This window comes from Choloepus didactylus, chromosome 6, assembly GCF_015220235.1.
Source record: "Choloepus didactylus isolate mChoDid1 chromosome 6, mChoDid1.pri, whole genome shotgun sequence".
Lineage (NCBI taxonomy): Eukaryota > Metazoa > Chordata > Mammalia > Pilosa > Megalonychidae > Choloepus > Choloepus didactylus.
In genome coordinates this window covers 96,145,028-96,161,127 of record NC_051312.1, presented here as the reverse complement: position 1 = coordinate 96,161,127, position 16,100 = coordinate 96,145,028, and the positions used below count along the sequence as shown (strand labels likewise).

The 16,100-nt window shown below is 35.1% G+C and overlaps 1 long non-coding RNA gene across 1 annotated transcript in view; it reads left to right on the top strand.

Annotated features, from left to right (window-relative positions):
- Positions 1 to 16,100, top strand: part of LOC119538671 — a 547,664-nt gene that overhangs the window by 416,894 nt on the left and 114,670 nt on the right. Inside the window, exon 2 of the long non-coding RNA XR_005217617.1 lies at positions 13,836 to 13,882. This is a non-coding gene — a long non-coding RNA (uncharacterized LOC119538671). The remainder of the gene's footprint in view (positions 1 to 13,835; positions 13,883 to 16,100) is intronic.

The following is a 16,100-nucleotide window of genomic DNA, read 5'->3' as shown; positions in this document are numbered from 1 at the left end:
TTAAATCATAATTTGGAATAGCGTGGCTTTGTGAGAAAGGTCATATAATTAATACTTTCAAATCCAAAATCCCAGTTCAAATCCTAACTCTACCACTTTTACTGCTACGTGCCTTTGGCCACTGTTGAATCTCTCCAAGACTCACTTTCTTTTTCTTTAAATATGGCCACCTAACTGAGTCTTGTTTGAAGATAAGGAAACACCCCCAAATGCCTATAAACAGCATTTAGGGAATACTAAAGTCCATTTGTTTGAATGTTCAAAGAGGTATACTTTAAGCCAGCAGTTTCCAGTTGCATTGTTGTGAAATAGGAGTGTATTTGTGCTTTGAAACTTTAAAACCTCCCACCACTTTTATTTCTTATATTTATATCAGGCATCTTTTCTGAGTAAATTATTTGTCTTTATTCAAAACCTATCTAATAAAATAATACTGTACTCTGTTGATTCCCAGAGATATTCTAGATAATACCTTATGGCTATATTCAAACAGAACTTTATTTCTGAGCAGTGATTTGAACATCCTGAATCATGTATACTGTGCAACAGCAGTTTCATCAGCAGCTCATGCAATGTGCTTCCTTGCTTTCTTAGATTGGAATCCCTCAGGAAACTGGAGATTTGCATGCATTAGGAAGCTTTTGGGGAAGTGGTTTTAGGAATACCATCTGTATGGGAGTAAGGGAAGCAGGACTCAGTGGAGGCAGAAGTTGAACTGTGATGCACTTGCAACAGAGAGCTCAGCAGGTTCAAGGGGGTACCTCTGGAAATAACCTGACCCGTCAGAGTTGTCCAAAACTGGAGCAAGGAGACCTTGACTTTGTAACACCTCACCAACTAGTCATTAGCTTCAGGCTGCTTCCCCACACACTAGGAAAGAGAATGACCTTGGTTGAGGCAACTACCTTAGGCAAAAGGCAATCCACAGAGCGGGGAATGATTTTGAGCCAACAGCAGCCAACACCACTGGACATTAGGGCAATGAGAGCTGTGTTCCTGAAGGGAAGATCTGAACAATGCACCCCAGTATCCACTACACTTGGTTTCATCTAAATGTCAAGAATATAAGCATCCTGGATCTGCTGCTTGGTTTACCTGTTTCAGCCAAGAGGCCATTTCTTCAAATACTTGCTCTCTGTGTCATGTCTGTACCACTCTTCACCATAGGGAGGACAAATTTTATCTGTCCTTTCTGTCCATTTATGTGCACAAAAACTATATGAGGCTACATTTGGCTCAGTTCCTAGGGATGGCAGGCAGCCATCTTCATTCTCACAAGCCATGGGAAACACAGGGAATGATGTTGATGTGTAGGATCATATATGGAAAAGACGTAAAAACTTTGAATGTACGTAAGAGCATGCAAGAGCAATTCAAGGAACAAAAGGAAACTTTAAAGTCCTTTATAACATGATGGTTTTGAATTATTGACTATGAAGGATGAGTATTTTCCCCATTTTATGAAGGAAAGTCACCAGAAAATGTAAAATATTAATCCTAAGGAGTTGGAAATACACACACACACGGAAATATGTATTTCTACTTCTAAATATTTACTGCCACAAATGTATATTATATTAATAATTACATAATTAGGTAAGTTAAAAAACAGATATGATGTCCTAATGAGAGTGCATTCCTACACTGCCCAATTTTCAGTGATAATATAATGAAGTGTATGTAAATAGCTTCTCTTTCAAATATTTGTAATATTAAATTTGTTTTATAAACAAGTTTAACCATATTGTAGAATTTTGACACAGTATTAAGTTCAACTCATTCTGCATCTTTGGTATCAATTGCCCTTTTAGGGTGTAATTTTCCCACTCTTATTCTTCTTTTTGATTTTTATTTTAAATTAGATGGAAACTATCTTTAAGTTTCTTTATTTTTATTTTTTACAAGCATAATACATTTTCTGAGTTTATTTACCTATCTGATATAGGTTGCTATAGCTCTACTTTGTACTATATAAATTAAACTCTGCAATTTATATATTTGTATATATATACATGGAAATCCTTTAAACTTTATTCCATTGTTTTCTGGAATTTATTGTTGCAGGGGATGATTAAATCTAGCCAATTCCATATGTTTTTATGTACTTTTTAAAAAAATCTGTGAGACTTTTAAATCTTTATCATTGAAATTCAATTTTTGTTTTCAAAATGCATCTTGGTATAGAACACTTTCTATTTAATTTTGCCTGAATAAATACAAAGACATTCATATTTTAGCAGCTGAGAACTTTCTTTGATTTTGCGTTTAGTATAATTTTATTTATTTCTGCTGAGGTTCTAAGATATCTATATTTGATTTCATTCTTTTGTCTTCTATATCTATTTTCTTCCCTCGTGTTACTTTAATTTTTGTTCCACTTTTTTTCCTTCAGTATTCTTGGATGACTTCTCCAATTATACACATTATTGACTAGACTTCCTTCAGTTTCACATTGGCTTTCTTGACACTGATAAAATAACTTTGTATTTCATGTACACCTTTCAAATAAATTTGATGCATTCAACTATTGCTCTAGGAGATTTTTTTAAAGTACAAAAATATTGTCCTTTTATTTCAACCTGTTTTTAATCTTTTAGTTCCTTATTCTGTTTCAAAAAGCCAATATTATTTTGCTTCTATTGAAAATTTCCTGTTTTCCTTAAAATTTATGTTGATTCCATTAGAATAGATGTCCTTTTAATTTTTAGAATTTGTTCTAAAGTTTTTTTTTTTTGTTTGTTTTTCCAAAATTTCCCCCCAAATAATGCCAAAGATAGAGATTTCTAACCTTGATTTTCTTCTGACTGACAGGGTCTGGGGATTGCTCTTGAATCTTCTAGCTGAGTATTTTAATTCTATAGAATACCTTCTCAGTTTGACAGCTGGAAGGCAATCAGATGTGCACAACTACCAGAGTGATTCATCTGGGTAGCTATCCCATTTCCCCACTGCTCATTTTTCTATTATTCAAAAACTAGCAGCATCACAACCAACACCAAAGCTTTCTGATTTTTATAGCCTCTGAGTCTCTAAGTTAATGGAGTACTAGTAGCAATGATGCCCCTTCTTTCTCTTCTAAAAGATGGGTTAATCTATATCATGAGGCAAAACAGAAGTAGACCTCCACATTCTATCTCTCAACTTAATGCCACTAGATTCATCATATTTTGGCAATAGTTGTCAATTTTTGGTCCATTTGCCTTTTTGTGTGCTATCGTTAAAAGATAGGAGAAAGTTGAAGTTGAAAATGTGTCAAAAGTTGCTAGTTAGTTGCCATTTTAAGCTGGATCATAAAGGAATTGCTTTTATATCAGTTGGCCTGAATCCTACAGCTGTGTACCTACTAATTCCGGGATGAAAATGACTCCCAAGATAAGTAAGGTGAATTAGAAAGGAGATTTAGTGGACAGAACAACTCAGCTGAATAGTAAAAGAACTGTGTTCTTATTGTGCTACTCACAGGTTGACTTTTCATGGTCATCTCTCATTTTTGTGGCTCAGTTTTTTCATTTGCATCAAAAGAACATTAGGCTCAATAGCTAAATTGCATTCTTATTCTAGCTATTAGAAACCAGGAGTTCTTTCTCTGTGTCCCATCATTCCTTCCTTCCTCCTTCCCCCTCCCCTTCCCTCCCCCTCCCCCTCCCTCTCCCCACTTCCTCCCCCTCTCCGTCTCTCCCTCCCTTTTGCGTTCTCTTTCGCGCACGTGTGCACTTTGGACATAAAAAAGTTCAAAAGAAAAAAATGATATAATCCTTTTAATCATTACATCTTTGCTCTCTGTTTTCAAGAAGCTCAAAGGCCAAAGGGAAAAATGGAGCACAAAGAAGGTATCTATTATACTATGCGATAAGTACAGTGTAGAGAGGAAGGACTCCAAATCCAGCTGGAGTTTAAGATAAGCTTTCCAGATTTGGTAATGTTACCAGCATCTTGTAGTGTCACTAGAAACTGGAAAGATAAATTGAGTTGATAGGATTGGTAAAGGTCATTCAAGGGTAAGGGGACAACAACATACAGGGTTGCTGGTTCTGAAACCCACAGATAGTTTAGGATGGATTAAAGGAAGAGTGGATAGATAAGTCAAGACCTTGTATAGAATTTTAAGGAGGTATAACTTCCTTTTAAAAGAAATGAAGAATAGCTCAATAGTTTTAATTGGGAAAGTAGTAATTCATATTTGCATGAAAACTAAGTCTAGTCATTCAAAATCCTTCAAACTAACCTAAGAAGTTCAATTTTAATACACATTGGAAGTATTTTCCTAATCACCTAGCCATAGATTTTGTGCCTACTTTAACAACAGTTTTGGCAGTTTGCATGTATTATGTCCCCCAAAACACCATGTTCTTTGATGCAGTCTTGTGTAGGCAGATTAGTGTTGATTATGTTGGAAAATAATGATTGTTTCCATGGAGATGTGACTCAATTAACTGTGGACAAGACATTTGATTGGATTATTTCGATGGAGGTGTTACCCTACCTATTCAGGGTGGGTCTTAATTAAGTCACTGGAGCCATATAAAAGAGCTGACAAACAAAAGGAATTCAGTGCAGCTGCAGCCAAGAGAGACACTTTGAAGAACGCACAGAAGCTGAGAGGGGAGCTGCAACACAACCTGAGATCAGCAGACACCAGCCACATGCCTTCCCAGCTAACAGAGGTTTTCTGGATGCCATTGGCCTTCCTTAGGTGAAGGTATACTTGTGTTAATGCCTTCATTTGGGCATTTTCATGGCCTTCAGACTATAACTTTGTAACCAAACAAACTCCCTTTATAAAAGCCAATCCATTGCTTGTATTTTGCATAACGGCAGCATTAGCAAACTGGAACGACAGTCTAGTCACCAAATTTGTGATTGTTATGTGCCTGTGTGGCTATATCAATATAATTATGTCAAGCGTCATGTACAAAGATCATGTTCTGACTTCTTGAAGGTCATTTAGAGAGAGGAATGTACAGACTTCTTAATCATCTTGCTATGTAATTAGCTACTTGAAGGCAGGGATTCTGTTGGATTCATATTTTTCATCCCCCAAATGAGCACTTGTCCTGAACATGGTGGACAATAAATATTTGAATGTATGCTAACTAAGAAAACATAAAATGCAGTAAAAATCATTTAGAAATCTATAGGAAGCTAGTTTCAGTAATTTACTTTTCTACAATTCTATTTCATATTCATTGCAAAGCCCTGTTCCTTCTGTTAGCACAGCATTTGTTTTTGTCACATGGTTTATCAATGCTACTAATGAGCTGCTAATTAGCTGCCAATTCTTGTGCAATTTAGAAGGAAAAGGCAAAGAAGGGCTATTCAAGGGAATTTTCCTCAATGATCTTGCCTATTTGTTTTATGGGTCCATGATCCAGTAGTAGAGAATTGGTATACATAAAGTTATCTCAGGCTCACTGAATATGGCTATAGGTAGATTATGACTACATTAAAAAGTACGAACGTGGTGTAGTGTAGTAGAAGTATCTTTTTTCCATTACAAAGGGTAGGGTTTTAGTGAAAGTTACCCTAGTTTAGCATAACATTATTTAATATAATGGGAAAAATACACGCTTGCCCATATGCAAACCCTGGGTTCATAACTATTGCTGTTCACTAATTGTGTGATCTTGGTCTACTGGCTTCCAATTTCTGATCTCATCTGTAAAATGGGAATAATGTTTGTCTCTGAGGGTTTCTAGAAATGATAAAATGGACATATTATAGGTAAAGCATTAGCAGAAATCTTGCATATGGAAGGTTCTCAAAAATAATAGTTTTTTTTCCTTCTCTTCCCATAATGATGAGTTATATTGTATTTCACTTAATCATGTAAATTGTTCCGTGATTATTATAATAACACGAAAGCATGGCTCTCGTCTTTTTCTCATAGTAGTTCCCTCAAATGAAATTTCTCTGCCCATATTCCCAGTTTTCTCCCCATCTTATTTGGCTTGATTTACCCAATTTCTTTCAGAAAGCCTTGTCTTGCTAAAGGTGCCCAGTTTTTGCAATCAAAGCTTCTGTCACACAATTTAGCTCTTTATTACACACTACTTGTAATTGAATGGATTATTCTATTACAGTCATAAGTAATATTTTAAATTTCTGGGTTGAGAGACAATTTGATTAGAGCGTCTCTTCTTCCCAGATTGTTTCATAGGTTTAAGTTGCATAAATACAGATGCTTATTTATTTAGAGGACTTACAGGTCTTTACATTGACTAATGTAGAGAGAGTAAATCTTAGCAAATATTTCATTTGACACCCTACATTTCCAAGTTCCCTTTCATTTAGGCTGGGCCATTTGACTAGTTTTGGCCAAAAGATCTAGGGATAGAAGTATTATATGTCACTTCCAGCTTGAGGCAGTGAAATATCCAGATCTGGTTTTTCAGTCTCTCCTTTGTCCTCATCAACCAAAAAGGGTGCAAATTCTAGATGTGTACCTACAAGATGTATGGTAAATCTAGGCTCAGTCTGGTTCCCTTAATGACCATATGGAGGAGATCCTCCATTCTCATTCACTCAATCTCTGATAATCTTCAAAGGACCTGCACTGTAAATACAGAAGATATATTTATTGTGTTAAGCCACTGGGATTTGGGAGTAATTTGTTACTGCATCATAACTTGGTCTATCCAAATGGACACCCTACTGTTTCAGTTGCTAAAGCTGCCGAAATGCAATATACCAGACATGGACTGACTTTCAACAATGGGGATTTATTTGCTTACATGTTACACCTCTAAGTCCATGAAAACGTCCAAATTAAGGCATCAACTGAAGGATACCTTCTCTGAAGAAAGGTTGCTGGCATCTGGGACACCTCTGTCACATGGGAAGGCATATGGCCAATGTCTTCTGGTCCTTCTCTCCCGGTTTTCATTGCTTTCAGTTTCTGGCTTCAGTGGTTTCCTCTCAGCTCCTCTAGGAGTTTTTTTCTCTAAGCTGTTGGCTTTTTCTGTCTTTTATGCTTTAATAAAGGACTCCGGTAAAAGGACTAAAACCCTTAATGGAATGGGTCACATCTCATTGAAATAACATAATCAAAATGTCCCACCTACAACAGGTCTGCTCCTACAGGGATGGATCACAAGAATATGGTCTTTTCTGGGGTACATAACAGCTTCAAACCAGCATACCTGCTAAAACATATCTTCCTTCCAGGAAAAGATGTCTACTCTACCATTTCTGATAAAGAACTAATAAACACTAAATATTTTGTTAAATACATGGACAAATGACCTGACCTATACTCAAAAGTAATCTTTATGCTATTATTATATAAAAAGTGAGTGTATTTGTTTGTTCATTTTAAATATCCAGTAAGTTTAGAACTTACTGCAGTATTTCCCACATTCAGCTCATCATAATAATCACAAAAGTTATCTCTTAAAATATGTATCTAGTGTCTTGGGACCCATCTCTTACCTAAAGAATGAAAATTTCCAGGGGAAGCATTAGAGAATATGACTTTCTAAAAAGCATCTCAAGTTAATTTTATGATCAGAATAGCTTAAAAAATTTTTTTCTATTATGGGAGAAAGAGAGAATGTTTGATGAATGATTTGCTAACCCAAAAATGCTCTATGCAACTAATCTATAATGACTACTAGCTATAGGATAAAAGGTCTGTTTATGGTAGCACTCTCCAATCAATAAGTACTTGAAATCTTCTTTACTAAAACAACCTTAATGCCACATTACAAGCAAACAATTAATGTTTTAAAGCTTAAAATGTACTTTCCCTCATTTCATACTGTTCCCTCATTTCATAGTCTTTCCCTATAGTTAAATAATATTGCAATCTTCAAGCTATAGATGAGGAAACCTAGGTTCCTATAGGCTTTGTTTTGCTCAAGTTCACACAGATGAAAGGCCTTTCTAATAAAATGACATTTTAATGGGAACCTAAGGATAAGAAACCACTGAGGTAATATAAAAGAGGAAAGAGGTTGGGAACAAGTCATTAGAGTGTCAAAATAGGTTTACTCATGATCTTGGATATAATCTGGGCTAGTCAATCCTAGTCTCCTCCCTAAGTTTTGTCCTCTTCCCTGTCTGTGTGTTAACCATGGTTAAGAATCTTTCAGATAGTGTATTATAGTTGCAATATTTCTTTAGAGCATTTGTAGACTGGTGAAAAACATGAGTGCAAGACACGGACTATCTGGGTTCAATGCCTGGTTCTACCGATTAGCAGCTCTGTCATTTTGTGGTTGTTGCTTAAACTCTCAGTGCCCCAGTTTCATGGTGATAATGTACCTTTATTATTAGGTTGTTGTGAGTATTAACTGTATAGTAAAGGTAAAGCACTCATAAAAGTAGCTGGCATGTAGTATATATTTGATAAACATTAGCTCTTTTATGGTTGTGCATTCTTTCATGATTAGAGGAATTAGCAGACTCTAGAAATCTCTATCTCACATCTGATGTGGACACAAGAGACCCAGTTATGTTTCCTATATCATAGTCTCACCCCTAATGCCTTGTTTCTAGCATTGACTAGCTAAACTCTGTTGAATCATGATGAACCATAAAGGATACACTAGGTCAGCATTTCTTGAATGTTAAGGTACATCAGAATAGCACCTGAAGGACTTGCCAAAACACAGATTGCTGAGATGCACTCCCAAATTCTTGATTCAATAAGTCTGGGTGATAATGATGCTACTGGTTTGGTATCATTCTTTGGAGTGGGATGTGAAATCTAATTGTACTGTTGGATGGAGGCGGAGGTGAAGAGAAGTTTGAAGAGTCGGATTTCTTTTGGATTAGGCAATGACAGAAGGCAAAGCAATTAAATGAACACTACCAACTATGTTGATATTTTTTTTAAATGGTAAATACAATTTTGATTTTGGCATCCAGATTCTTAGTGATGTTTTACAAGCTTCTCTATTATCTTTTATCTTCTCAGATAACCATTACCCTCATTTCCCATTTTTCCAGGACCCTGTATCACTACAGTGGTAACTTGGTGTTTTTCAGTCCTTAGGAGAATGACTCAATTTTTAGTAAGAATAGAAATCACCTGGATAGTTAACATGCAGACTCTCGGGTCTTTTCAGAAAGTATGATTCAATAGGGTTGGCAGAGAATCCGGGACTCTTATTTTCCTAATGTGTCCCAAGTTGATTTGATGCAGGTGATTTGTGGGCCACGTGTGAGAAATGTCTGAGGTTGTTGCTCAAATTCTACCTGCTATCAAAGCAGAACTAACTATTGCATTTTCTTTTCATCTTTAAAATGTAATTTTTATTTTTAGGTGACCTTTCAGTTCAATATGTTACATTTCATTAAAATCTGCTTGGTCTACTTCTTTTTCCAATTCCAGCATTTGGTATAAGGCATTTATAGAAAAGCGGCTTGAAAGCAATTTACCCACAAGCTCAGCCAAATTAATTTAGGGAGCATTTAGTAAACAGTCTTTGCTTTCTGTACTTAAGTGATCAATTCCAACACCTGCTTTTCCTTCCAGATGGAGTTAATTAACATTAAAATTATTGCCTATAGCAAAGACTTTTTTCCATAATGCAGAGCCCTCCAGCTGCATCCAGATTCCAACACTTGTGAAAATTAAATGACAATGATAACCTCTATAAGCAGCAAATTTATCATTGAACTATTTCAAAATATAAACATGAGTAAGATCTTGGAAGGGTAAAAGTAACATGTATTAAGTGGCTACTATATGTCAGACATTTTCATGTATAAGATCTAATACAATCCTCATTATTGTCTTGTGAGGGATGTTATTATACCACCCATTTTACATATAACTTAACTGAAGATCAGAAAAGTTTAGTAACTTCCAAAATTAGTAAGTGGTAGAGCCAGAATGTAAACATCTACTTAATTGAGGTTCACCTGACTCAGCTTAGATTGAGGCAAAGATTGGAAATTAAAAAAAATTCCTAGGGTAAATCTCCCTGAAAGTATGAGGTACAATATTTGGATTTTGTTAGTTTTTACTGAGATAAGTATTATATTTTAAATACTTTAAATTATGTAAAAATATATACATGTATATAAAATGTATATAACCCCCAGAGTGGTATGTGATGCTTAAATGCTCCCAAATTATAGTTCATCAAGCTCATTTAGAACTTACATGGTAGACACAGTGCTGAGTTGAGATCAAAGGCATGAGAAAGGAAAATGATAATTTCAATGGAGTTTAAGTGCAATAAAGAGGTATACAAAAGATGCTGTGAGTTCAAAAATGGAAGGGGAATTTAGTAAGGAAATGGTTCTTTTAGGAATAAAGAGTTGCTCTTGATACTTCTCATTAAATTGTTCCATAATATTCATTTTAATGAGATGTCTTACTGACTCAGAAACGTTCCTTTTAAAAGGCTACTTTATGTGTAAGTTTGGGACAGATAATCATTTGGCTTTTTTCTCCCACTGAATCTCATGGTAACAATCTTATTAATTTAAATGTTTCAACCAAGAAGCATGAAAAATGAAGGCCTGAAGTTCCCAGTATTTACCAGTGTTTGTGAATACCTAATACTTTTTTATAATAGTGTCTATTATCTTCTCATGAAAGGCCTGGGTTTTCCTTAGAGATAATGGTGACTTCTTTACACAAAAAATCGCACAGCGATTGGAATTATTACAAAATATGGTTAAAATTCTCTTCTAAATGAAAAGTAGTATTTTTACTATACTAAAAATATTTCACTTTAAAATATTTTTAGGATAGTAATAGCCTCAGTGACAACAATGTAGCCTCCCAACTATAGAGTGGTTTATCTTTTCTTTTGGGCACATTGCATTCAGAAATAATTGGCTTAAAGCAGCTCATTTCCCCATTGCATTTACAATGAATATGAGAGAGTGCTCTGATACAGTCAAAGCTATCACTCAAACTCACTGGTGCTGGCTTGCAATCCCATTTAAAGCATTCTAGCACTTATCAAACTCTCTAAGGCACTCTGTAACTTTAAGAGGGAGGTGTGAAGTTGCTCTTGGGAAAAGCACAAGGTAAAATCTGGTATTTTGTGTTGAAGAATTTGACCGGTGCCTTAACTCCCACTTTGGTCTCAGCATTAAAACATATAAAGCAAATGGGAGGTGATTCGATTGGCAGATAAGGTTTGTTTTTATTTTTTTTAGGCTTGTTTTTTAGTTTGTTTTCATAGAAATCATAAGGAAAAAGATTGGGATTTATTTAATGCCTATTGCATCACTGAGCATTTGCTGTGCAACAAAGCATCCCAATCTCAGTGTTAAAAATATGAACTGTTCATTCTTGCTAATGTGTCCTCTGGTTGGTTGGGGTTCCTCTGGGCTTTGTGTGTAAAGAGGTAGCTCTGCCTCAGGGTGAGGTGACTGGGGCTGCTCTGCTTCTCATGAAAAAAAGGTGGGAGAGTCAGATTTGTGGTTCTGCCCCACGTGGCTGTCATCTACCTCAGACCACTGGGCAAGATCGGGCCAGGGCATAGGTGTAAAAGGATAAACAGAAATACCCAAGGCTTGGTAAGGACTAGGCTCAGAATCATCACGCTGTCATTTAGAAGGAGCAACTGCAAACTTACATGACAAAATGTGTGGCTGCAGGGAGAGATAAAGAATTGGAGCCATCAAGGTGATCTAGGACACCTGCTGTGTGTCTGGAGCTATGCTGCTAAATGTACCTTAACAGATGTAATGCATTCCTTCTTTCTCTTTCTTCGCCTCGTTCGCTATTGCTTTCTCATGTGTTTATTATTCCAATTATACAAATAATAGGTGGGGTGTGAGGGTGAAAGCAAATTGCTCAAAGTTACTCAATAAGTAAAGGAAAGAGCCAGCATTTACATGAAAGATCGTAAGACTTAAGTCCTGAATTCTTAACTACAACACTGTTTTGTCCACAAAGGGGATGCCTAGTACATAGTTTCACAAGAAATCAGCCCCAAATTTTCCCTTTTTCAAAGCTCTCACTCTATCACCCCATACAACATCTACCATATGGAAGAGGAACCTTAACAGAAATTCAAAATGAGCCTTCCTCTTCCCGCCCTCCACCTGCAGCCAGTTATTTTTTCTTCAGCCCGAGCATGTGACAAAAGTACTCCTTTGATTATTAGTAGTCACACAGTTGGGGAGGAAGATGGGATACATTAGCTATTACCTGGTTTTCAGGCAGCAGAGAAAATCAGTGCTTACCTGCTGCCTTTTCCTCAATTGGCATTATAGGTGAGTATGGGAGATAACAGAGTTATTGAAGGAGAATAAGAAGTCTCTGTTTTGCATGTTTGTTGAACATGCTTCCTTAATGCCTCCTTGCTCTGAAGAGTAATGCTGTTCTTTCAGTATAAAGGTGAGTTACTAGGGCAAGCCAGCCATTAAGTGCTTCAGATACCAAGTTTTGAGTGTAAGGGGTTGGGGAGTAGGGGGTGTGTGTGCACTGAATATTGAAATTTGCTTGTGGTCTACCACACTGAACCACATTCACAAATTGAAAAAATGAATAATTAAGAGCTGTAACTGTGAAATAATGGCAAGATTTTTTGCTACTAATCCTTCTGTAACATACAAATATAATGGTTTCTGTTCCTGTTCTGTATAATCCCTGTTTCCCAATTTTGAGTCAACCCCACATTGCCAAAAATAGTAAAATTAACATTTTTCCAAATTGCTGAGCTTGTTGACAACTCGGTCTGTTACTTTGTTTCTAGCTGTATTACATATTGATTAACTAATGATCAAACAATGAAACTGTTGTAATGAGCCACTCCTTGTTGCCTTCCAGCTTAATATCAGATCCTTCCTCTGGAACAATGCTTTCTAGACTCATCTTTTTTAACTCATTTCCAGAGGTTTGTAAAGCTAGCATTATGAGTCTCCCTGGCTAATTTCAATCTGTTCTTCTTCATTTAGTATTTGAACTCCATGATGCATAAGCATAAGTTATGTCCCATGAATTCTGCTGCCACAGAGCATAAATATATGTTTTTTTAAAGTGCATAAATAGAAATCAACAAATAATTGTCTTCCTCCTTTCATTGAAAAATGAGATTTGCCATTTACTGTGCTATTTGTAGAAATCTACCTCATATGCACACTATGTTTTTAATACTTAACAACTATTACTCTGTTTGAGTCTTCTATACCATCATACCAGATTTGAAAACTCCATAATTTTTTAATAGAGTGATTTTAAATAGCATAGTTTATGGGGGTGGGGAGGCTGGGGAAGGCTATAATGCAGGCTCTGTGACTCCATTGTTGGCCAAGTGTTAAGACTGATATTTCTGAGTTTGAACTTTCAGTGTGTTGTGCCAGGAGCCAACAAACTGCTGCCCTGGGGCCAAGTCCTATCTAGCTGCCTGTTTTTGTAAATAAAGCCCAATTAGAACCCGCCCACACCCACTTGTTTATATACAACAGCAGAGTTGAGTAGTTGGAAAGAAGACAGTGAATCCTTGAAGACTAAAATATTTACTATCTGCTCCTTTAGAGAAAAAGTTTGCCTATCTCTATGTTAACAAAAAGGGCTACAATAGATATTGCCATCCCTATTTCTATCACATCTGGTTAGACAACAAATAGGCATAGACTCTGACTGGTATTGTGTTTATCCTTAATGCATTTTAACCCTAGTTACTGTCTTTAAATAATTTACTTCCTTGCTGTAAACTTTCAGTTCTTGCAGATTTGCTTGCCTATAGAGAATTTCGGTCATTATTGTCTCTGAAATGCATCTTGTCTAACTTCCACATGTTTAGATAGTAGTTGTGTTAATGTAGCTCTGATCATATGATTTCTAAGTTGTAATATGAAATGCTCATTTTTTATATATGTTCACTGTTACATTTTATTTATTTATTTATTTTTAATTTCAGTGTTACCATATTTGTTTGGAGATGGGTGCTAGGATGTAAACTGACTGGTAAGTGATACATTTCTTGATATGATGCATTTTTCTAAAAAAGTAGATCTTCTACAGTCGTTCTAGTGCAATATTTTATTTTTTATTTTTCCCTTCCTGGAGATGAAAAGTGTAAAGTGGCAAAAGATCAGTGAGTTCAATGATTTGGATACCCAAAGTTTGAATTATGAATTATTTTTTAAAGGAAAATCAAGAGTCTGTAACTTAAGTTAAAGGGAAGAGGAGAGACAGGGAAACAACTTGAGAAGACCTATGGATTGTTAATTTCTATAAACAATGGAATTTGCTTAGATTTTATGTTTTTTTTTTTTTTTTTTTTTTTTTTTTTAACTTCTTAGTAGTCCCTGTAAAAGTGGGACCTCTGTGAAATCCTTTCTTCTCACATATGGCTTACAAGTATGACAATGAATAATTCATTCTTATTCTAGAATTTGAATGGGATAAAGCTTTTAGTTTCTTATATGCATCAAAGTAATAAATTCTTGTCAGAAAACATTGGGGTTCTCAATATTGTAGCATGCACATTTCAAAATGAACCACACATCTATTATGTTTTCTGATGCATTGTTTTTATTTAACTAATAATGAATTCAGTTTTATCACAGAGTTAATTTTTAAAAAGTATTTTTTAGAAGTTATTTAATAATTTTAATATCAGATGCTATTTTCTGTTGTTATTTATGTTGCATCCTGGTTAAAATAATCGTAATTGCAAAGTCACGGTTTTTAATGTGAAGTTGGGTAAATCTAGCTTCTTTCCTAATGAATAATTCAGATGTTTGTGGAATCTCTTTAGGGACCAAATAATTTAACTAAGAAGTGATACAACACAAAAGATATTCTGAGTTAAGCATATAACAAATCAGGAGGGTTATTCAAAAATTGTTGGTTTTGTGTCTCTCTGGTATTTCATTGAAAGAATGCAAGATATCTTGGGAGAGTGATTAGAAATAAGATTACATGTACATTTGTGTTCAGTTAAGATTCAGTGAATGCAAATTTATATTAATGTCTATATATTAAGTTTTTCTTTTAAACAAGCATGTTAGCAATATATTTTTAATCATCACCTTTGAGAATACAAGAGGAAATATTAGTTTAGAAATCAAAATAGAATACTGCTTTGCATATACCTCCTCACCTGCTTGTGACCATTTTATGAGAAAGTTGGTTTGTTCCCATATCATTTCTCTTTTAAGGATCCTTTTCATGAGTGGGATAATGCTATCTGAGATTAGCACAGGTGGATACAATAATGATTAGAAGTTATCAACATTCTGAGTATCAGTTTAGAAGAGGTTGAAATAAAAGGATTGTGAGCTGTTAAGATGGTCCATGGAAAATAAGTAAGATTAGGATGAATAAAAGGAGAAAGGAAAGAAATGAAAGTATTGCATAGAAAATACAAGGAATCGTAAAGTGAGAGACCGAGTTGCCTTGTACAAATAGGAGTATTTTTATCTGAATATGCTGTCTATAAAGTGGAAAGTTAGGGTGTATGATTAGATATTTTAGTCTATTTTAATATTAATGCCATTTTAAAAATACAGAATACAAGACTTGTTGAAGCACCCTTCTTAGAAATATTTTACTCATGCTTTTCCTGCCTTAACTAGGTACTAACTGATTGGCAGTCTTCTTAGAAGGAAGCATAATTTAAGACATGGCAGAAAAATGTAATAAAGGACTTCTTGAAATTTAGTTTAGGGACAACTTACATTGCTAACTGGTCACGTTGGTGAAATTGAACAGCTATTGGCTTTTAATATTGAATAGGTTCCAAGACACCCCCTGCCCCACTTCTCAGAAAGACAACTTCAGCATTTCTTTATTTCTTTTAAGGCCATAATAAGGAGCATAGAAATGTAAATGTTAAATCAAGAGAAAAAACAATTGCTTATTTCTGGTACTTCACTGGAAATAGGAGAAATAGATTGACATGTATTACTCAAATAATCCTTGTCAGTGAATAAAAGAGTATATTTAACTTTTATAGATAAACAGCTATTTCCTAAAAGACAACAGATAGAACATGATGAATTCAAATGTCAAAAATTATTGCATCAAAGACTTGGTCCTGGGTCTATAATCATTACCTCTTGCCTAAAGTAATTTGTAAAATTTCCTAGCCACCCAACTCCTTGTCAAAATTTGTTTTCTTGATAAGGCAACTTATGAATAAAAATTCCAATAGAATATATGAGTTCACTAAAATATT